This window comes from Arvicola amphibius, chromosome 9, assembly GCF_903992535.2.
Source record: "Arvicola amphibius chromosome 9, mArvAmp1.2, whole genome shotgun sequence".
Classification (NCBI taxonomy): domain Eukaryota; kingdom Metazoa; phylum Chordata; class Mammalia; order Rodentia; family Cricetidae; genus Arvicola; species Arvicola amphibius.
The window spans coordinates 41585831-41609854 of record NC_052055.2 but is presented as its reverse complement, the minus strand read 5'-3'; the positions used below and the strand labels follow the sequence as shown (position 1 = coordinate 41609854).

At 46.7% G+C, this 24024-nt stretch overlaps 2 long non-coding RNA genes across 3 annotated transcripts; one reads left to right on the top strand and one right to left on the bottom strand.

Moving 5' to 3' along the window:
• Window positions 1–79: 79 nt before the first annotated feature.
• LOC119822708 lies at window positions 80–23826 on the bottom strand. Of its 2 annotated transcripts, XR_005286831.1 has the most exons (5): window positions 23556–23826; window positions 20072–20217; window positions 7484–7634; window positions 3936–4160; window positions 80–874 (listed from the first exon to the last, which is right to left on the bottom strand). It is a non-coding gene; the product is annotated as an uncharacterized LOC119822708 (long non-coding RNA). The 2 variants fall into 2 exon arrangements; XR_005286830.1 differs by lacking the exon at window positions 80–874 and having other exon boundaries at window positions 3912–4160; window positions 23556–23821.
• Window positions 13002–20265, top strand: LOC119822709. The gene is made up of 2 exons (XR_005286832.2): window positions 13002–14162; window positions 19960–20265. It is a non-coding gene; the product is annotated as an uncharacterized LOC119822709 (long non-coding RNA).
• Window positions 23827–24024: the final 198 nt, after the last annotated feature.

Here is a 24024-nt window from a genome sequence, read left to right as displayed (position 1 = left end):
CATCTCTCTCTCTGTCTCTCTCTCTGTCTCTCTGTCTCTGTCTCTCTCTCTCTCTTTCTCTCTCTCTCTGTGTTTCTCTCTGCTCTTCCCCCTTTTACCCTTACCCTCTCTCCCCTTCCCTTCCATAACCCACTAAATAAATATCCAGCCTCACTCTGCATGGTGTGCCTATCCATGTCTCTGTCTCTCGCTGGCCGGGTGGCTCCTTGCCTGGAACCAGCTGCCTTCAGAGACCTGCGGCGTGGTCTCATGGTGTGCCCATCTGCCCGTCTCTCCTCGTGGGACTCGCTGCCCCTTGTGGCCCACTGCAGCCACTTGGGAACTGTGCCATCCCTACCTGGGACTGGCTGCTCTGGGGACCGGCTACCTGCTGCTGCCGATTGGGGACCTGCAGCATTTCTGCCTCTGCAACCACTCGGGGATCCACAGCATTTTTGCTTTTACCATTACAGAGCCTATATGGATAAACCTATGGTTTTTAACAGAGGAGAGGATTCAGGAATTCACATAATTTTGTGATCACAAGATTTAAAATAAAAAAGCAAGGATAGTAAAAATTGGCACGGCTATGCCCGCCTAAGCTTGTGGCCTCACAGGGCAGTCTCAGAGCCTCTGCAATGGAAGATACCTGGGAGCCTGTAAATTAACAGCCGCCTCTAACACTGGCCTCTGATGGGTCTGTTAAAGCATGGCCTATGCCGGGGCACAGCAGGCAATGAGGGACGGGCACCTCCTCGTCCCAAGTCCCCCCACTAGAGAGCATGGCTTGTACCCCCTGTGCAGCCCAGCTTCAGCTATGATCCCAGCCTGACCTGATAGCCAAGCTGCAAAAGAGTAGCTTTCGGAAACCGGCAGCTTCAGACCAGTCACGTGTCTGTGAAAATGCAAATTAACAAGTTAAGCCTGTCAGCTAGGCAGACTTGCAACTTGGATTAGAAAGATATCTTACAAACTTTTAATAAGATGTACAGTGGCTGAGACCATAAAATATCCTACGGGAGACCTTGAGTCACTAAGAGAAATTCTTTTTTTTTTTTTTTTTTTTTTTTTTTTGGTTTTTCGAGACAGGGTTTCTCTGTAGCTTTGGAGCCTGTCCTGGAACTAGCTCTTGTAGACCAGGCTGGTCTCGAACTCACAGAGATCTGCCTGCCTCTGCCTCCCGAGTGCTGGGATTAAAGGCGTGCGCCACCACCGCCCGGCAAGAGAAATTCTTAAAAGGGAGCAATGATCCGAATTCCAGTAGGCAGCTGCCAGAAGCTGCCAGACAGGTACCCTCCCAGGCAGAGTAAACTATACAGAGACAGCAAGTGCATTACATTAATTATGATCAGCCTTGGCAAGCATGTATATTACCTATAAAACTTAATCCTACAGCAGTGTTATGGCTGTACCTCCCCATTTCACCAATTAAGGTATTAAACCCTTATTTTGAAGCAGTAGCTTGCTTGGCCCAGAAGAACAGGATGGAATCTAGGAGATGTTTTGGCAGCGAACTGGCTATGAGCAATGTTCCTTATACTAAGCAAGAGATTGATTGGTTATTTCAAAATAGTGATTCTTGGGCAATTCTGTTTGCTCAATTTGGAGGTCAGATTAATATTTTTCCATTTGATCTGTTGCTGCAATTTGCATAATTATATTCCTTTATTTTTCCTAAAGTTGTCGCAAAAGATCCCGTAAAGGATGCCATGTTAATTTTTACAGATGGTTCTTCCAATGGAAGAGCTACATATGTTGCTAATGGTAAAGAGGAATTATGGAGCATGCCCATAGCTCCTTAAAAACACAGCTTCAAAAAATAAAAACAGGAGAATTAATAGCCGCCACATAATGCCTTAAATCATACACCTTTTTATAGATGCCTGTGAGCAGTTTACCACAGACAGATTTTGGCATGATGGAACCGAGGCAACCTTTGGATGAGGTAACGGCATATACAGGAGAGGACTGCCAGCCCTGATGGTGTCACGGTTGATGGTGACCCCCCCCCCCCCGAGAGAAGAGTCGGACTGGGAGTCTGTGATCCTGACTTCCTCGTACCACCATGCTGCAGGCCGAGGAAAGGGTACCCGAACCAATGTTCCGGACTCACTACAACCTGCTACAATCTGAGAAGGGAAAGAATATTGTAGTGACGGCTGGCGATTCCCAGCTTCTCGATGGACTTGCTACACAAACTTCCAGACCTAATGAGCCCTGTTTACCTTGGAGCCAGGTCAGAAATGCAGACTAAACGTTTGATTGTTTTATTCTTTGGGACACAAAACTCATTTTGCCAGTATGGTATTCAATCTGTTGTTGAAATATAGGACCTAAGAACTGAGACCTCAATTTTCCCTTCTGGGGAGAAAGGACTCATTACTACAAGGAGTGACTGATACCCCTCTCCAAATATGAGAAGGATAGCCTAAGGGTTTTTTGCTGTTGCTCAGAGACTGGGACAATTACTTAAAAGCAGAATTAAAATTGGACTCTCACCCATCAGAGAAACCTTTTCTTGTCTTTTGATTAGAATGGATTTAAGAGAATTGTGATATGACAAATTGGTGTTGATTGTTAATTTCTATGCTAGAATTATGGTATTGGCCTGGAAATATTTGTAACTGCTTTAGTTCACTATAAGATGTTAAGAAAAGTTTGCCATATTCCCAATGAATTCTTGGAGTTGACGTATTTGGTAAGAAATTTAGATTTTGATACAGCTGAAAAATGTTAAGAAACACTCTAGACCAATTGAAAAGGGCATTCCCAACCCTGGTGATCCTCAACTCCTTTAATTAGGAGAGACTGTAGCCATAGGAGTATGTATTTTCACAAAGCATTATCAAATTGCAGATGAACTCTCTTGACAGAAACTCTGCTCAGAGACACAGAACCCAAGAATACTTTCTTCTTTAACCCTTTGCTTACAGATGTTGGCTGCCAAAGACGGGTTTGTCCTTTTGCCTCCCAGGTGCCTACGACATGGACGTGTATGATTTAGAATACACGTACCTAAAATGGTTGTGTCTGGGAAACTGGAAAGTATTCGCCTAAGGCAAATGTGATCATCTATGCTGTTGCAGAAGCACAGGCTTTATTAACATTAATAAAAGTAGAGGAATTGTGGAGGCCCAAAAATGTGACCCTATTTCCATCCTGACAGATGATCAGGTTATGCAAACCTACCATTGCTCCTTCTTTTGTAATTGGCAGTTACCTGGGGAATGGCTGCCTTCAGGATACTTGGTCTAGGGTGGCTTCACTGCCTAAACAACAGAATGCTAATGACCTGATGTCTCAAAGTGTTAAAGCAATTAACTGTTCGAGTTGTCCTTTGTATCATGTTGTGGGTGGTTTTTGTTGTTTTGAGACCGGGTCTTACTATGTAGCCCTGGCTGTCCTGGAACTCACTCTATAGACCAAGTTGCCCACATAAAACCATCTGCCTCTGCCATCCGAGAGCTGGGATTAAAGCTGTGCACCAACACATCCAGCCTTGTGAGTGGTTTTTAAATTTACATGGGCTTGTGCCCGTGGAGGCCAGATCCCCTGGAGCGGGAGTCATGGTCAGTTGAGAGACATGTGACGTGGGGATTTGGAACAGATCCCAGGTTCTCTAGAAGAGCAGCAAGTGCTTTTAACTGCACAGCTGATCTCTCTAGCCCAGAGTTGCCCAGGTTTCCCACAGGGTTCGGGTCCATACATTCAGCCACACTCTTCCCTTGTGTTTTCCTGTTTTCCCAGCTTGTGGATGACAATTTGCGAGGGCTGGAGAGTTCGTAACGGACCTAGGTTCCATTCCCAGCACCCACAGGGAGGCTCACCACTCTTTGCCTGCATGTGTGGTGCACAGACATAGATGCGAGCAAAAGATTTATACACACAAGATAAATGTAAAAATATAAAAAAAATAAGGAAAGAAAGGAAAATAAGGAAAGTAGCATTGTACTTACAACATTAAAGCTTGGCTAGATCCCTGTTAAAATTGGCCCACCAGAAAGGCGAATTATCAGGGAAAGCATGATTCCATCAGGCAGGGCCAAGAACAGCCCCAGGACAGCACGGTAGGGTCTCTGCTTTGCGATCTTCCCATGTTGGTGTGCTCTGGGGATAGCCGTGGTGGCATCTCTGCGACACAAATCTTCTCTTTTCCCCAAAAGGCTCAGCTCCGTTTCTGCCTATGTAAAACACGTTTAATTGCTGACCATGTAACCTGAGGCCAGAAGCTAAAAGAGATTGACAGACGACAGCCTATGCGGAACGCTAGAGCTCACGGTCTACAGAAGCTGCAAAGTTTTCTGTCAAGGCGAGTTTCTCTTTGGGCGTCAACCAGGATGCGTCAATAAGATCTTTCTCCTTATTCCCTCAGTGTTTGAAGTAGGTTCTCATTAACCTGATGTTTCCCAATTACTGGGTAGACGTATGTAGTCATTAGACCCACAGATGAAGACAGCCCTTTGCTGTAGACGAGGCATGGAATGAGATCAAAGCAGGTTATCTGGTGTAGTTCCCGTTTCCGGGGTGTCTTGAGTCTCATTGGATATGCCATACAGAGTGTGTTTCCAGGGACATGGATGTTAGTATTTAGGCATCTGTACTGGCCTGACCTTGGGGTATACGTCCTCAGCTATAGCTACCTGTGCACATTCACTATGTTCCCTTTTTAAAAGGGCCCTGCCCACCTCCCATCTCTCCTTCTTTGTCCCTCCCCTCCCCTCCCCTCCCCTCCACTCCTCTCCCCTCCCCTCCCCTCCCCTCCACTCCTCTCCCCTCCCCTCCCCTCCCCTCCTCTCCTCTCCTCTCCTCATCTTCTCTCTTCTCCCACGCCTGTCCCCAGAGCCTGGTCTCCCCTCTCCCCTCCTCCCTTTTCCCATTCACTTTTCCCCACTAAAAAAACCTCTCCACCTGAGCTCGGCATGGCATCTTTCTCTCCCGCCACTTTTTCAAATCACACCAATGGAGGTAAAAGGTTGCAAGCCCACCAGGAGAGATTGGTTTATTTGGAGCCTTTACGGAAGCGAGGGGGGGTTTTTCAGTGAAGTTGGGTTTAAATTAGGAGGGACAGCTAAGTATTTGAAGGAAGGCCTTGCTGGTAGCAGAGACCCTATGCCACATCAGAGCATAGTGGGGCAGGCCTGTGACCTCAGAATGTCACAGCAGGAGAGTGAAGTTCAAGATCATTGTCAGTCATATAAGAGTTTGAGGCTATCCTGGGCTACCTGAGACCCTATCTCAATTTTTAAAAAAAATCAAAATAAAGTTAAAGGAGAAAATTCTAATAGTTATTTCTCTAGAGAAAGTGTAAAAATAGCCAATAAGCACATGAAACATATCCTGATCTCTGGCCACCAAGGAAGGACTGGTGACAATCACATCGAGATGCTACATCTCACCTGGGATGGCAGAGTCTGTCTGTTCAAGGCTGGCCTCAAAGGCAGACGCCTTTGCCTCCAGAGTGCTAGGATTAAAGGCGCGTGACACTGTCCCCCTTGCCTGATGGAATCAGTTTTAGATGGGGACACTTACACATTACTGATAACTAAGGAGTTTATTAGAGTTATTAATGTCATAGACAGACAGACAGACAAACAGACAGACAGACAGACAGAAGGCTAACAGCATGGCAGGGTCTCTGAAGAGAATCAGAGCTCAGAGACCAGAGGAGGGGGGTCTCTTCTATACCTTTTTTTTTAATGTGGAGAGTTCAAGACAGGGTTTCTCTGTGTAGCCTTGGCTGTCCTGTAACTCGCTCTGTAAACCAGGCTAGCCTTAAACTCAGAGACCCATCTGCCTTGGCTTCCAAGTGCTGGGATTAAAGGTGTGGGCCACCACTTCCCAGCTATCTCCTCCATACCTTTTGACGATGGATGAGGCTCACATTAAGAGCCTTCAGTCAGGGGCTGAGAGATGACTCAGAAGTTCAGAGCTGGCTGTTCTCCCAGAGTGATGGAGGAGGGTCATCTGTCTATGTGTTACTTTCATTGGTTAATAAAGAAACTGTCTTGGCCCTTTAATAGGACAGAAAATTAGGTAGGCAGAGTAAACAGAACAGAATGCTGGGAAGAAGACAGTGAGGCAGATGCCTCAGGCAATCGCCATGATTCTTCGACCAGATGGATGTAGGCTAAGATCCTTTTTGGTAAGCTACCACCTCATGGTGCTACACACATTATTAGAAATGGGTTAATCAAGATGTGAGAGTTAGCCAATAAGAGGCTGTAATTATTCTGGGGCTAAGCTAGTCGTGTGGGAGCTGGGCGGGATGAAAAGCAGGCCTGCCCGCAGCTCCTTCTACACCAGAGAACCCAGGTACAGTTCCTAGCACCCACAAAGTGCTCACAGCTGGAGGAAATTTTGTTGTGGGGTATCCACCAAAGAAGACTGCTCAGACCCAGGTCTAAGCCAATAAAAAGTCTTTAATTAGCCGGCTGGTGACTACACTGAGTGTTCAGGATCCCAGTGCAGTCCTGAGTCTTTCTCAGGGTGAGCTTTTAAACACAAAATCCATATCCTGATTGACACATATCAGTTAACAAGAAGAGTTAGCCAGAAGCAAAACTACAGGAGCCAAAAAGCAAGGTTAGTGCATTAGAGACTTTCCCAGAACTATGGACTTTGATAGATCAGGTCTTTGTGTGCATTTCTGGCAGCTGTCTACTTGCTGAATTTTACAGCCTGAATGGCACTTCCATCATGGAGTCAGTTGTGCTAAGTTCTGAGGGCCTATTGAAGATCTGGCACCCTCTTCTGGCCTCTGTGGGCACTACACGTATGGCGCATAGACATACATAGACAAAACATAGAGAGGCGGGAAAGGAGTGGACAGCGAAACAGGGATTAAACATGAATTAAGAAATGGGGGGAGGGTGCGCTCCTCCCCTGCTGTGAGGCTGTGTGTCTTGAGCAGACTCCTATCTCTGAATCTTTCCATCTACAAGGCAGGGAGGGCTAAGCGTGTGAGGGCTGCAGGAGGTTTCATGTCTCATGTGTGTGCTGGGTGTGGATTTTACGCCAAGAAACAGCTCCGGTCTTCTAAGAGATGGCTTGAGTGCCTCAGCCTCAAGTGTCAGCACAACCACAACCAGGTTCAGTTCTATCTTAGGAGTTTCCAAGTGAGGGGCCGGTAACTATGGTGATGGGTCACTGGTCCTCCTCCACAGTCTCTGCTGGGCCATTCATCTTCAAAAAAAAAAAAATCTCTTTCCTAGGACTGGAGAGATGGCTCAGTGGTCAAGAGCACTGACTACTCTTCCAGAGGACCAGGGTTCAATCCCCAGCACCCACACGACACAGCAGCTCGCTACTGCCTATAATTCCAGTTCCGGGGGACCCGACACTCATGGCACAACACCAATGCACATAAGATAAATAAATTTAAAAATCTCTTTCTGTTTAAGATTAAGCAGTTCCTTTCTCTGGATCCTAGGAATCCAGGTTTAGCTGGAAAGTCCCTTTCTGGCAATGTGTTCCCTCCCACAAAACCAGGTCAAAATCACCTTACCCTGTCACCAATCCCGGTCAGTGTCTGTTCCTAGTGGCATCCTGTGTGGGAAGAGAGGTTTCCCAGACCTGCAAACCTGGGGTGGTGAGAGCTAAGAGCCCTTTGAGGATGCACGAGTCTTCTCCCAGCTCCGCTGTTCCGAATTTCGCCACTGTGAAGAGAGGAAAAGGGAAGGGGAAAAGCAAGGCAAACACAGATCGCAGAGTGAAGATTAGCATCTGAGATCACGTCTGCGCATCTGGGCCAAAGCCGGCCACTTCGGGTTGCACAGGGCAGCAGCTCTTTCCGGGTCTCTTTCTCTATTCACAGAAAATCAAAACTTGGGTTTTTTATGTTTGTTTGTTTTTAAGGCTCCTGAGCTCCCGCTCATCTCTCCATGGCTCAAAGCCACACAACCAGCCAGGTGCAGACCCTTTTCCAACTCCAGAGCTCAGTAGCGATTCCCACCCACAGAGATCAGCGCAGGCATTTCCCTTCCCTTCCCGGGTGGCCCTGGGTGCAAAGGTCCTTCTGAGGACATTCCAGACCCACAGGCCTAACCACTTTGGTCCCAGGGAGAGTTTCTAGGTCCCCACTTAACTCCACCCCCCACTAGTGTAACTGGACAAAGAAACTGAGCCAAGTAAGGGTGCCAACTTGTCACCACTGATGTCGTCCGAGATGGACATGTGAAAAAATAAATCAATCAGAGTTGTCCTGAGGATTTTTTTTTTTTTTTTTTTTTGTGACAGGGCCCAGGTAGGAAGATGCCCATGTTGGTAGGAGAGCTAAGGCTCTACACTCAGGGGAACCTTAGCCTTCTCCCAAGGATCCTCCTCCCAGTGAGCCACCCCAGGACCTTCCTAGGGCAGCTAGTTTGAATTAGTGTTCTGTCTAGCACTCAGTGACACACCCTGTTAGAATGTGGCTAGAAACCCAGCATGGCTGAACACACCCTTAATCCCAGCACTTGGGAGACAGAGGCAGGGGATCTCTGGGAATTTCCAGGACAGCCTGGCTATATAGGGGACTCTCCCAGAAAGACAGAGTGAGTGAAAAAGATTGTGTGTGTGTGTGTGTGTGTGTGTGAGAGAGAGAGAGAGAGAGAGAGAGAGAGAGAGAGAGAGAGACAGACAGACAGACAGATGAAGACAGACACAGAGAGACACAGAGACACACACACAGAGAGAGACAGAGAGAGGAAGAAGACCAGGAGGAGGAGAGTGGCTGGGGTTTTAGTGTCATGTGTCCTGACAGCTCTAACAAGCTAGGCTCAGCTACATGTCCCCTGTCCTCAATGGGCCAGTTGTAGTGGCAAGGAATAGTGTTGTGGAATATTATTTTATGATGTGCTAATTTGTTTATGCTATAGAAGATTTGTTTAATGATGCAAAGATGGTCGCATTCTTTTATGTTACGTTTGTTTAACTCTGTGAAGCTGTGCTACTTTGCCTGTCTAAAACAGGCATGTGTATATATAAAGAGCTGAATGGCCAATAGCTAGGCAGAAGAAAGGATAGGCGGGGCTGGCAGGCAGAGAGAATAAATAGGAGGAGAAATCTGGGAAGAGAAGGTCCAGGAATGAGAAAAGGAGGAGGGAGAGGACACCAGGGGCCAGCCACTGAGCCACACAGCCAGACATGGAGTAAGAAGTAAAGAAAAGATTTAATGAAATAGAAAAAGGTAGCCAGGCGGTGGTGGTGCACGCCTTTAATTCCAGCACTTGGGAGGCAGAGGAGGTGTATCTCTGGGAGATTGAGGCCATCCTGGTTTACAAAGCAAGTTTCGAGACAGATAGAACTGTTACACAGAGAAACTCTGTCTCAAAAAAAAAAGAAAGAAAGGAAGGAAGGAAGGAAGGAAGGAAGGAAGGAAGGAAGGAAGGAAGGAAGGAAGGAAGGAAGGGAGAGAAAAAAAGAAGAAAGAAAAGAAAAAGAAAAAAAGAAATAGAAAAAGGTAAAAGCCCAAAGGCAAAAAGTAGACGGGATAATTTAAGAAAAACTGGCTAGAAACAAGTCAAGCTAAGTTCAGGCATTCATAAGTAAGAAACAATCTCTGCGTATTTATTTGGGAGCTGAGTGGCTGACCCCCGGAGAGCAAAGAGTTAAAAAGAAACAAAACAAAACTGAAAAACAGCTACAGACTAGTGGAAAGCAGAGAAAGGCGACTGTGTGTCACTTTGAGGAGAGGGAGGGATGAAGAGGTCCAGTTGCTACAGCAGGTCCCACCTCCTGTTCCCCTGGTAACACCAGAGAGGTAAACATCAGCTTTGCCTTCCTTCCCTTGACATTTAAATCGCCTTGTATAAAGGTGGGGAGTATCTGGGTTCTGTTCTAAGTTCCATCTGGTAGAGATCTGGCATTCTAAGTTTCCCCAGAGGAGCTGGGAGGAATAACGGTCCCCTGGGGAGATAATGCACCTTTCCTGACCAGAAGTCCCTTCTCCAGGCAGGCGCCTGCCCCGTACGGTTCCACTTTCTGCGTCACTCAGAAAAGCAGAGCTTTCTATTCTTTTTATTTTCTTCTCTTTCTTCTAGATGGATACTGGCAGGAGCATGTTTTTCAAGGTTTCTCTGAAGGCCCCTTCTCCTTTTGTTTTGTGTCTACTTGTCAATCTCCATCAAAATTGGCATGGCTTTTTTGTTTTTTGTTTTTTGTTTTTTTGCATTTCCCTTCCGGTATCTACTGAGATTTATGGCTTACCTGCCCTGTTATTTATATTGTTAGACTTTTAAAGTCTAAAAAATTGTCCTTGTGCTTCCTTTGGAGTCTGTTGCTAAATTCGTTTATTGATGAGACTAAGAACCCCCAAAAGGAACTGGGGGGGGGGGGACTGGAGAGCTGGCTCAGTGGTTAAGAGCACTGTCTGCTCTTCCAGAGGGCCCAGGTTCAATTCCCAGCACTTTGATGGCACTTCTCCCAAGTGCTGACTTACAAACCCACACCACCACACTTGACCCAGACAGCTTGTTGTGTCACTTGTGTGTATTTGGTTGGAACCTCTGTGTCCCCCCTGCAGAAAGCCCCATTTCTGTCTCTCTCCAAACCCCACCTACTCAGAGAGTCTCTGAACAAAGGAAAGGCTCCAATAAACCCAGTTCTGTATTCTTGGTGGCTACTGCAACTTCCTCCTCTGAGGTTGCCTCTGCCCAAGAACCAGCCTCAGAGCTCAGTTTTTGACCATACTTGGGCACAAACCCAGCTTGTGGCAGACACATCATCAACCCTCGACTATAGCCTATAAAGTCTCCCTGCTTTAAGTCTGGGGGTAGGGTGCAGCTTCTCCGGCCTCAATCTCTGGGACTGGAGAACTCACCTGGGGATTGCTTTACTTAAATAAACCTGTTATAATTTTTCAATTTGGCTTACTCTGGCTTCCGGCATTGTAGAAACTTATTGTGGAGGGTGGGGCAGAAAAACCTATTAGTGCCCTCTCTTTCTTTGATATCACCCAGTGGTATCAGTTCACCCTAAATCTGATTTGGGGGCCGAAGAGATGGCTTGGCAGTTAAGAGCACTTGCTCTTCCAGAAGATTTGAATTTAAATCCCAGCACCCACTTGGTCACAACTACTTGTAACCACATATCCAAGAGACCCAAGGGCCTTTTGTAACCTTCTGGGCACTTGCACACAGCCATATGCATGAATGCATACACTCATGTATGCATTAAATACAGATAAATAATGAAATGTCTTTTTTGTTGTTGTTTTGTGTTTTATCTATCTATTTATTTATTTATTGGTTTTTCAGACATGGTTTCTCTGTATAGCCCTGGCTTTCCTGGAACTCATAGATCAGCCTGCCTCTGCCTCTCCAGTCCTGTGATTAAAGGTTTGTGTCACCAACACCTGGCCTTTAAAACACACACACACACACACACACACACAAACAAACAAAAAACTAGAGCTAGTATTATGGTGCATGGCTTTAGTCCCATCACTTAGGAGGCAGAACAGACAGGTATCTGTGAGTTTGGAGGGTGAGGGCCAAAGTTACATTTTTAGTTTTAATTACTATGTATTAGAGAGCCATGAGACAAAAAAACCTCTGATCTGCAAGCCCCTTGCCCAAGGTGGGTGGAGTAGACAGAACAGAATGCTGGGAGGAAGAGGGAAGTGAGGCAATCGCCATGCCTCTCCTCTCTGGGTCAGATGCCATGAAGCCAGCCGCCAGGTCAGACATGCTGAATCTTTCGAGGTAAGCCACCACCTCATGGTGCTACACATATTAGAAATGGGTTAATCAAGATGTGAGAATTAGCCAGTAAGAGGCGAGAGCTAATGGGCCAAGCAGTGTTTAAATGAATACAATTTGTGTGTTGTTATTTTGGGGCATAAGCTAGCCAGGTGGCTGGGAGCTGGGTGGCAGGAACCACAGCCTGCTGCTCCTCACTTCAGGAAACTCCCTAGCATAGGGGACAAAATAGCTACCTATACTGCTCATATGCATACCAGGCAAGGTACCTGTTAAAACCAAGTAGACCCAGATCTATCAACAGGAATAGTCACTACCTGAAATAGTTCTATAGGGCTATGATAGGGCACTCGACCTACTCTACCTAAAACAGAGAGGTTACTGTACAGCTTTAAGAGAAAGTTGTTTCTATATAAACCATTCAGGAATCATTAGAAATAATCTGTCTGTACTCGGGAAAAAAATGTTTCAAAGGGGACCTGAGATGAAATAAATAACTGGTCCCCATTCTCATTTCCAGGCCCTTCTAGGTAGTAGCTCTGATGTCAGTCATCACAGGGCCTTTGGCCCTTCTGCTTCAGCTAATTGCTGTTGGCTCTTGTATCACTACTGCCTTAACTAAATGATAATTCCTGTCTGGGTACCATTAAGCTGATGGTTATTAGGTCCCAATATAAATAGGTACCCATCAAAGAATCAAGGATTTGACCCAGGAAACAACTCAAGGGGAGAATGTAAGAGTCAAAGTTACGTTTCAGATTTTAATTACTATGCCATAGAGATGCTGGAAACAAAAATGTCTCTGATCTGTAAGCCCCTTGCCCAAGGACAGATAATTCACAAAATGTTGGAGGCTCTTGTTTATGAGTGATAACAAGCCACATGGTTTCCCTCCCCCAAACAAGTGTGTTTGACCCATCTGCACAGGATGTGCTTGATCAGGTGTGTGTGGGAAGTTCACAGGCAGGAAATACATCAGATGTATGCTTGCCCCTGATTGGACATAAGCTGAAGGTATTTAAGGACCCATGCTAGCCCCTGATTGGACCTGACAGGAATAATTAAGCCGCTGTAAACCTTGATTTGGGGTCATCTGGAAACCCAGGGATGGACCTACCAAGAGCCCATCCATCTGGTCAATATTTGACTAAAGCTTGCTTCAAATTTGGCTTTAAACTGTGGTAGTGCTCCTTTTCTTGGTTGGTGGGATAATAGGAGTCAGCTGGTCTACATAGTTTGGAGCCAGCAGGTGCTACACAGTAGGATACTATCTACAAATAAACAAAACCAAAGGGGAGGAAGAGAATAAAGAAGGCACAGGTGTCAGTAACCAAGGTGGAAATGGTGTAGAAACAAGTTTTGTTGTTATTGTTGTTGTTGAGACAGAGTCTCACTATGTAACCCTTGGCTTGTCTGGAACTCACTTTGTAGACCAGGCTGGCCTCAAACTCAGATCCACTAAAACCTGGCCTTCACTGCATAGGAGAGAGTTGTGGGAGAATTTCCCAGAGGGAAGCAACCTGGATTTTGGACTTTAGGTCCTTGAACTGGGAGATAAGCTATTTCTGTCAACCTCAGCCAGTTGATGGCTGTTTTTAGGATGTCTCCTAGTTACTTATACTAGTGTACAAAGGTATTCATTGGCAGCTTGACTAAAAGATTTGGAAGTTATTTTTTTTCCCCTCTCAGGAACTGGTGCAATGTCTCAGCAGTTAAGAGTGCTGGCCACTCTAGCTGAAGACTCAGGTTTGGTTTATAGCACCCATTCATGGTGGCTCACAACCACCTGAAACTCCAGTTCCAGAGGATCCATCTGGTGCCTATTGGCTTTAGCAGACTTACGCAGATCTGTCTGCAAGACCTGGGATTTGAAGACCTGAAAGCATCAGGTGGACTACAGTCTAATGCTGTATACCACTTTCCTTCAGTGTACTTTTTTCTTTTATTGTTTTTTTCTCTGTGTAGCTTTGGTGCCTCTCCTGGAACTCACTCTGTAGATCAGGCTGACCTTGAACTCACAGAGATCTGCCTACCTCTGCCTCCCGAGTGCTGGGATTAAAGGCATGTGCCACCATTGCCCAGCTCAGTGTACTTTTATACATGAAAAATGACTAGGAAAGCAATGATCCAAGGAAGGCTGTTTGAGTTCAGAAACACATGATCAGAAAAGCATGTCAGTACTATTATTAAATATGAAAGCACGTATTTAATATTAATAGAAGAGCCCTTTCCCAGAACTTTCTCAGGACAGATCAATTTGAACACAACTGCCTGGCACATACTATAGGTTTTATCTGGGGAAGCATGAATGTAAGGTAGAAGGTCATATCTAAATTCAGGGTACACTGACCAGATTGGAGAATAAACATGTCTTATAAATTGAATGTTTAATGTTTAACACAGGAGGCACGAAATCATGCTCAAGAACAATCCAGGGAGCAAAATGTACTTGAAGTCAAAGGTCCTCTGCCTTTTGTCCTGGAGCCTCTCTCACAGGTCCCCAAGGTATTGTTCACCACGCGTCGTTGTTTTGACCATGTCCTGACAACCAGGCACCCGTACTCCTGCACATACCCATGCACAGACAAACAGGTACCTAACTGAAAAATACCATCCTCAAAAAATCAAACTTGGGCTGGAGAGATGACTCGGCACTTGCTGGTCCTTCAGACCCACGTTCAGTTCACAGCACCCATACGGCAGCTCATAACTGTAATTTCAGTGCGAGAGGATCTGACTGTCTCTGATGTCTATGGGTAGCAGTCACATACGTGGTACACAGACATACACACAAGCAAAACATTCATACACAGAAAATAAAACTTAAAAAAAAAAAAGAAAGTGGCGGAGGCCTTTAATCCCAGCACTTGGGAGGCAGAGATAGGCGGCTCTCTGTGAGTTTGAGGCCAGCCTGGTCTACAGAGCAGCAACGTCCAGGACAGCCAGAGCTGTTAACACAGAGATACCCTGTCTGAAAAAGCCAAAAAAGAAAAAAATTAAACAAACTATACATGTGTTCTCTCTTTGCCCAAACATTTCTGTCTGAGGAAGTCAGCTGACAGTACAGATTTGTCCATTCCAGGGTGTTCCCTGGGTTCTGTTCAAAATGATGAAAAATCGGGAGAGTTGAGCTACCACTGGGAAGCTTGGTCACATGAGTGGCAGCGCCTCCGCATGTTGGAGCATCAGGGCCCATTATGTTGGCTTCCAAAGAGGTTAAATGCTCACACAGAGAAAAATAGTTGAGTAACCTATGAGATGGGAAGCCAAAGCCACATCCTTACGAGCTGGGTTCATTCTATTGGCTGAGCAGTCACAGAGCTCAAGGGGAGGACACAGCGGTCACCTCTCTATGGTAGGACATCAAAAAATGTACAGACATGTTTTGAGACATGTTTTGGGTTTTTTGAGACAAGGTCTTTTTCTTTCTGTATTTTCGAGACAGGGTTTCTCTGTAGTTTTTGATACCTATCCTGGAACTAGCTCTTGTAGACCAGGCTGGCCTCAAACTCACAGAGTACCTCTGAGTGTTGGGACTAAAGGCGTGTGCCACCACCGCCTGACTGAGACAAGGTCTCTTTATGTAGCCCTAGCAGTCCTAGGACTTGTTATGTAGACCAGGGTATCCTTGAATTTTCAGGATACCTAGGAATAACAGCATGTGCCACCATGCCTGCCTGTAGACATGTTTTTAAAGGCTGTAGAGTTGCTGTGGGGATTAGCTCAAGTTATGCATAAAGTCTCAGAGGGTTGTCTTGTAGATCAAGAAGCAGGGAAGGAACCTTTTTTTTTTAAAGATTTATTTATTTATGTATACAACATTCTGCCTCCATGTATGCCCGCATGCCAGAGGAGGGCACCAGACCTCATTACAGATGGTTGTGAGCCACCATGTGGTTGCTGGGATTTGAACTCAGGACCTCTGGAAGAACAGCCAATGCTTTTAACCTCTGAGCCATCTCTCCATCCTGGGAAGGAACCTTTATAAAAAGATATGGCTAAAAGAAAAAAAAAACAAACAAAAAACAAACCGGGCAGTGGTGGCGCATGCCTTTAATCCCAGCACTCAGGAGGCAGAGGCAGGTGGATCTCTGTGAGTTCGAGGACAGCCTGCTCTACAAGAGCTAGTTCCAGGACATCCTCCAAAGCTACAGAGAAACCCTGTCTTGAAAAAAAAAAAAAAGAAAACAATAAAGAAGATAAAAAAAATTTAAAAAAGAAACAACAACAACAAAAATTAAACAAACAGGCAAAAAGATATGGTTTAGCCAAGTGACCATAGTAGTAATAAAGTAACAGACCAACTGTCATTGTTGTAAATGGAGACTGTGCTTCCCAGCTGTTCAGACCCGAATAACCACACAATATATTAATTACAACACTGTTTGGCCAGTGGCTCAGGCGTAGTCCTAGCTAGCTCTTATATTTTTAATTAACCTATGTCTATTAATCTATGCATCGCCACAAGGCTGTGGCTTAGCAGTAATGTTCTGGCACCTTTCTCCTTCGGTGGCTACAGGGCACCTCCTTCGATTCCACCTATTCTCTCTCTCTATCTCTGTTTAGATTTCCCATCTGGCTTTACTCTGCTAAGCCACTGGCCAAAACTGCTTTATTCATTAACCAATAAAAGCATCACGTACACAGAAGGACCACCCACATCAATTGTTGCTCCCTCAGGGCCTTTGCATGTGCTCTTTATGGCCAGGAAAGCTCTTCCCCATTTATGTAATGGATTTGTTCACACACCTTCCTCCTGCCTCTGTTTCTAATGCCGTAGAAAGCTTTCCTGCTTATCCTAGCTCTGCTATTCCTTGATATTATATGCATATTTTCTCCTCCTTTCCTCTTCTTTCATGTCTTTTTTTTTTTTTTTTTGGTTTTTTTCAAGACAGGGTTTCCCTGTAGTTTCTAGAGTCTGTCCTGGAACTAGCTCTTATAGACCAGGCTGGCCTCGAACTCAGAGATCCGCCTGCCTCTGCCTCCCGAGTGCTGGGATTAAAGGCGTGCGCCACCACCGCCCGGCTCTCCTCTTTTTTTTAAAAGCAGTTTTGAGACTGGGTGTCAAATAGCTCAGGGCTAGGGGCTCAAACTTGCTTTTTTTTTTAAAGATATGTTTTTATCTTATGTTGCAAGTATGTCTGTGCCCCATGTGTATATGGTGCCCTCAGAGGTCAGAAGAGGGTGTCTAATCCCCTGGAACTAGAGTAAAAGATGGTTATGAGCATCTATGTGGGTGCTGGGAACTGAACTCTGGTCGTCTGGAAGATGCTCTTAGCCACTGAGTGACCTCAAACTTGCTATTTTTGAATAGATTTTGTTGTTGTTTTGTTTTTTGAGACAGGGTTTCATAGTAGCTATGGAGTCAGTCCTGAAACTCACTCTGTAGACCAGGTTGGCCTTGAACTCACAGAGATCAAAGAGCCTGCTCCTGCTGCCTGAGTGCTGGGAATAAAAGCATGCACCACCACCACCCTGCCTGAACTAATGATATTCTTGCCTCTACTTCCCAAGTGCATACACCACCAGACCCAGCTAATCCTAATCCCTCACTTAATGGATAAGGAAACAGAGCGTGGGAGAAAGTAGTGATTCATTCAAGGTCACAGAAACAGCCAAGATTTAAAATTTTCTGGCAGTATGGGTGGAGGGACACTGAATCTCCCCTACCCTGCTCAAGCAGCATGACCACTCACCTTAAGGCATCCGAGGTAGACATTAAAGTGGAAAAAGAGATGCCTAATTCCAGAGGCAGGAGGTAATAGGAAAAGCCAACTCAGAAGCAAGCAGATTGCAAGCTGGGAATTCTAGCTTCGTCCCAAGTCTGGCTGTGTGACCTCAGGCAAAATTCTGCATCTCTGAGCCTTGGCCTTGCATCAGACTGCTGCTCTGGGTTAGGGGTTACTTGTTCTCTGGGGGACCAGGCCAGGTTCTTCTCCCCTGGCTCCCTCAGGTGATGAATCCTCCTGGCTGGGACGTATTCTGTGGACTCGGGCAACTTCCTGAGAGGATTACCACACCACGCAGGGGTGCCAATGCCTGTTTCAACAGGACCAGCCCCGCTTGCTTAGAGATTGCTCAAGGATGGTGCTGGATCGCGTGACTTCGAAAGAGGCTTCAGGGGTGGCTTTGGTGAGATGAGAATCAAGCTCATCACCCCAGTGCCCCCTCTCTACTGAGGGTCCTTCCCACACCCCACAGGAAGTTACCTATGGTTTCTACTGACCTGTATTTACCTTTCCTTCATTGGAGGATCCCCAGCTCCCCTTTTCTTTGTAAAAACTTTGAAACATAATCTTCTTCACATTGTAAGAGCCCAGGGATTATGTCCTTAGCGCACAATGGAACATTTATCAGGCCTGCAGGGGTCTAGTTGGAGGGCTTAGGTGTCTATGTGATTAGCTCTTGCTTCCCCTCCCAGGAGGTGGAGACCCTATCCTCCCTACCCATCTGGGGGCTTCCTGAAGCAGAAATGTCATGGTGGGGTCATTTGAGCTGAAACATCTCTCCTTCCAGAGAGTTCCTTGCAGCTCAGCACCCTACCCCACTCTAGTGTCTCTCCAGGGCTCACCTTACTGTCCCCCTCCTTGGCGCGCCTCCCCCTTCATTCCACAGGTGGACTCAGATGTTTCCTGTGCTTTCCATATCCTCCCCTGCAGCCCCTCAGAGCTTGCTTGTCTCTCATGCCAGGCCGCTGACCAACACCTTGCTCAATTCAGTGGCTCTGGGCTGGTCTTCCTAGCTGGTGAACCCTAAACCTGAGAGTTCGGAAATGTTCATGTTCTCTTTATTCTCTGAGCAAGGGCCAGAGCCTAGAATGTTCCTAGTCACTGCAGTCACTCCCTGGCTGCTTCCCTTACTCAGTCTTCCCTGGAGCCACAGGGAGATTTTTTTTTGGGGGGGGGCAGTGTTTCGAGACAGGGCTTCTCTGTGTAACAGCCCTAGCTGTCCTGGAACTAACTCTGTAGACCTGGCTGGCCTTGGATTTACAGAGATACACCAGCCTCTGCCTCCCAATCTGCTGGGATTAAAAGCATGCGCCACCATCACCTAGCCACAGGGAGATCTTATGCTTTGTTGTGGCATGAGTTTTGAAGGGTCTGTGTGTGTGTGCGCATGGTACAGTGTTGTATGGTGTGCTCAAGACAGGGCCTTATGTATCTCAGACTAGCCTTGAACTCATTATGTAGCCAAACATGATCTTGAACTCCTGATTTTCCACTTCCATTTTTCTGGATGTTGAGAACCCAGATGTGCACTCCAGGCCTGGTTCAAAGAGCACTTTTAGAATGCTCTGTCAATGGCTGGCCGGCCCTCCAAGTCCCAGTCCCCTGCCCAAGGCTAACAGCTATTCTCAGAACACCTTGTCTGTCTCATTGCCCTGGCAGCCCCAGCCCCTTCTTACATCCAATAGCATCTGCCCCACATATTCCGTTCAGCACATTTGAATAGAAAGTTACTCTGCCTGAAATTTGGATTTATATTTTACCTGGTCCAAGGCAAACGACTAAGACATCTGAAGTCCTACAGTTTTACTGTAAGTATACCCCAGGCAATATTTAGATGTGGTGCAAGAATTTGATATTTCATATGTCATACATATGCACTTTTACACAATAATATAATAGCATGACTCCTGGGCCTCTAAGTAGCACCCGGGGTACCTCTGGGACAGTTTTACTCCAATCTAGGGACTTCAAATCTGCCCTTGAACTCTGCCTGGGAGCCTTTATCCAAATCCTCACCAATCCATGGAAGGACTAGAGTACAGAGTCCCTCGGGAAGTAGTCCCTCAGGAAGTAGTCCCCTCAGGACTGCAGATTCAATCCCCTGAAGTGGCTAGCCAGGTGACTCCAAGACTGCTGACCTGAGTTTGTTCCCTGGGAAATTGTTTCCCTTTTTTTTTGTTTTGTTTTTGTTTTGTTTTTTGAGACAGGGTTTTTCTGTGTAACACTCCTGGAACTCACTCTGCACACCAGGCTGGCCTCGAAATCACAGAGATCTGAGAACTGGTTCATATGGATTGCCTTCTGACCTCCACATGCATGGTAGCACATGAACACTCATATCTACATAAATAAACAACAAACGCATAAATAAAAAAAATCAATTCTGGGCCATGGCTCACTCCTATACCAAATGGAATGAATGCAAGCCTTCTTTTGAGGATCAGGGGTCTGGGTGGGTGGGGGATTCTCTGCCAATGCCTGAAGGACACTGAGTGACAGGGAAATTCTGGTCTTAGGTCACAGCAGGGCCTTGAGGGGTCGATTAGGTCTTAGGTCTTTTCTTTCCCCTAAAGCAGTTTCTAAACCGCTTCAGTGACGGCCATTCCAGGCAAGGAACACTGAGGACGCTGAAACCTGGGATGAAGTCACTGGGGATTGAGACATTCACACGGAGGATCGCCTTACCCTGGGAAGATCTGGAGAGTGCCAGGTGCCATGAACAGTGGTGAAAGCTGACACCGTACAAATTTTATCTGTCACCATGCTGCCTGGCAAGAGAGCTGGCAGGAGAAGCAAGAGCAGCTGACGCTGGGTGCAATCCTAGTGAGACCCTGACAGAAAAAATAAAAAAGTAATAAAATTGTAAGAAACAAACCAAACCACGAAAGAACTGTAACTGTGCTGGGTCACCTGGGGGATGAACCGAAAGTCTGGGAAAGTCAGAAGACAGATCTGCCTAGAAAGAGAAAAGGCTGCAGTGTTGGTACACACTTTTAGCCCTAGCTCTTGGGAAGCAAAGGCAGGGAGCTCCAGGCCAGCCTGGCCTACAGAGTGAGTTCCTGGACAGCCAGGGCTACACAGAGAAACCCTGTCTTGAAAAAAACAAACAATGACGACAAAAAGGAAGGAAGGAAGGAAAAGGGAAGGAAGGAAGGGAAAACAACAGCTTTAATGCTAACTGTTCCTAATGTCACCTACTTTCTCTCCCTGATGCCCCAGGATAGCCTTATTGCCAGCTCCTCACAAGAGCCTGAGAAGAAATCTATCCAAAAACACTGGACCCCCAGCCTCCCTCAGCCTGCTCAGCTTACCATTCCTGGAGTAACATCCCTACCTTAGCTGAAACCCGGATCTGACAGAGGGAGAGTAGGTTGGGGCTCAGAGGAAAGGTTACAAGAAGAGACACAACATCCCCCCCCCCATGCCCAAATCAGCAACTGGGCGGAGTCTAACCACTGCATATAGATCTGAGCCCCCCCCCCCAACCTCCCAAAGGAATTTGTTGATGAGAGCTAGCTCAGTAATCAAACAGAACAAGACAGGAATAGTGGGACAAGCTTGTGATCCAAGACTCAGGAGAGAGGCAGGAGGATCACTGGGAGCTGGAAGCTAGTTTGGCCTACATAGTGAGAGAGACAATGTCTTCAAATAGGCACCAACTCAGACAGCTTTGACCACATTCTATGTTGGAGTTCCATTCTCACCAGGCCTGGAGGCCCCCAAGCACTGGGTTAGTAGGCCTTGGGACCCAGGCAGCTGGAGAGTGGGGAGAGCGGAGCTTCTCAGGTGGCTTTTTTTTTTCTTCTGGTTTTTTGAGACAGGGATTCTCTCTGAAGCCCCGTCTGTCCTGGAACTTGCTCTGTAATCTAGTCTGGCCTCGAACTCAGATCTCCACCTGCCTCTGCCTCCTGAGTGCTGGGATTAAAGTTGTGTGTACCACAAGTGGCTTTTTTAAAAAAAAAAATTACTGGGGGCTGGAGAGATGGCTTAGAGGGTAAGAGCACTGGCTGCTCTTTCAGAGGTCCCGAGTTCAATTCCCAGCAACCACATGGTGGCTCACAATCACCTGTAATGAGACCTGGTGCCTTCCTTGCCAGCAGCACATTGTATGCTTAATAAATAAATAAATCTTTAAAAAATTATTGTATTTTATTTATGTCTGTATATGTGCACACGTGCACAAGGTTCTCATGGAGGACAGGAGAGGCCATTTGGTTCCCCTACAGCACTGCTTCTCAACCTTTCTAATGCTGTGATCCTTTAACACAGTTCCTCAGATGGTGATAATCATAACATTTTCATTGCTACTTCATAACTATAACTTTTCTACTGTTATGAATCATAAAGTAAATATCTGTGATTTCTGATGGTCTTTTGGGGTTGAGAACCACTGCCCTAGAGTTAGTGTTGAGGTGGCTAGGTGAGCTGGGAACTGAACTCTAGTCCTCTGGAAGAGCAGCACATGCTCTTAACCTCTGAGTCATCTCTCCAGTTTGTGACTCTTTCTCTCTACTGTCCTGCGGTCACAGTCACTTTCCTGACCACAGGACTCTTCCCTCCCCTAAGCTGACAAGATCTGTCCAGAGGTTGGCATCAGCTTCCACTATTCTCCACTTTGATATCAGTTCTGTCTCCTCAGGTCAGAGGTCACACAGCTAGTCAGAGCGCCATGCTAGAATGACACCTGGTGTGATATCCACTAGAGAGGCAGAGGCAGGCAGATCTCGATGAGGAGACCAGCCTGGTCTACAAAGTGAGTTCCAAGACAGCTAGGGCTGTTACACAGAGAAACCCTGTCTCGAAAACCAAAGAAAGAAATACTGCCAGAGGCTTAAGTATGAGTGCAGGCAGTCCAGAAAGTTGACTGTGACCTATGACCCACCTTATGCTCAGGAAGAGGAACAACTACCAAAGAGCTTCAGGCAGAGAGGAAAGAGATGAACAGTCAATAATGATCCTAAGTAAGGCAACAGTGAGGGCCGGGAGATAGCTTAGAGAATTAAGAGGAACAGGGTTTGCTGTGCAGGAGTGAAGACCAGAGTACATATTTCCTAGCTAATTACTTTTAGGCATAAGAAGAGCCTCCACACCCACACTTGCCCTTTTGAGACAAGGTTTTACTCCGTAGAACAGACTGGCCTGAGTTTGTGATCCTCCTGCCTCAGCCTCAAAAGTGCTAAAAAGGAGAACATACTTAACTGACATCCAATCCACCCTCATATTCCAGGGTAATATGTGCCCCTCCTATGCTTATTTCTTTGTGTTTCATGTGGCATAGGCTAACCTCCGACTCAGTATGTAGCCAAGGATAACCTTGAACCCCTTATGCCTGCCTCCACTATCCAAGTTCTGGAATTGCAGATGTGGCAGCCATTGTTCCTTATTTTTATTTTTTTATTCCTTGTATTATTTGAGGCAAGGTTTCTGGGGTGGATTGAAAGAACTGTTCCACACAGGAACAGGAACATTAGGGAGGTTCAGGAGGTGTGGTCTTGCTGGAGGAAGTACTGTCACTGGGGCTGGGCTTTGAGAGCTTATATACTTGGCCCTGCTGGTTCTCTGTTACGTTTAAGGCCCAGATGTTGTCTCTCAGCGTCGGACTCCTCCAGCCATGCTCACCTGCTGCTTGTGGCCATGCCTTCCCTCCATAGCGGACGCCTTACCCCTCTGGAACTGGAAGCTAAAATAAACTCCTCCTTAAGCTGCCTTTGGTCATGGTGTTTGTCACAGAACAAACACGTACCTGATACCGTCTCACTGTGTAGCCTGGAACTCACAGAGATCCACCTGCCTCTTTCAGTACTGAATACTTGGGTCACAACAGGCCCTAGTTCCCTATTTTCATGCAGCAAGTCCCTTCCTCACTCCCTCACTCAACCCTCAACCCACACTCATCCGGGTCTCACATCACTGAGGGCAAGCAGTGTTCCCCGCCCCTCTTCCCCCCCCCCCCCCCCCCCCCGCCGTGTCTCAGCCCTCTCTAGCCTCTCCCGCCTTCTGCATCTCTCGCTTTGTCCTCACATCCAGGCTCTGCAGGTTCTGGGTGCTCTCAAAGCGGTCTTTCCTTTCCTATCTGGCCAGTACCACTCTGGAGAATATTCCGGAATACCAGGGACTCATTCACTCCCCACTAGGTCACACATTCAGCAAATGTTTATAAAGTACCTACGTTCTAGACTCGGCTCTGGGTTCCAGGCACACAGGGGGCTGACTGCAGAGTCAACCTGGGGAAGCAGGGATGGGTACGATGGACGCAGAGCATCGTGAACCATCAGGTGGGGTAACTTAAAACGCTACAAAAGCCAGTCTGCACAGGTGGGTCCCTCCAGGGAGCGCAGGGGCAGACCCAGCCTGATTGAAGAGTGACATCTGAACTTTAATCCGGAGCTGGCCTCAGTACACTTGGGAAATTTGTTCAGGAGCGACCGACTGGTTCAAAGGCTTGAAGGGCAGGGCAGGACTGTGGCCTGAACTCGGTGGTCAGAGGTGTTGGCAACATGCCCTGGGGTGCAATTTGTGTCCTGGCCAGCATAATCAGCTCCTGCAGACTTCCAAGACCGAAGGTTCCGAATTTGAGAGCTTATCATGGGGGTTGGGTTAGGGGAGGTATGGGGGCATCTTGTTCTCTACATCCGCAC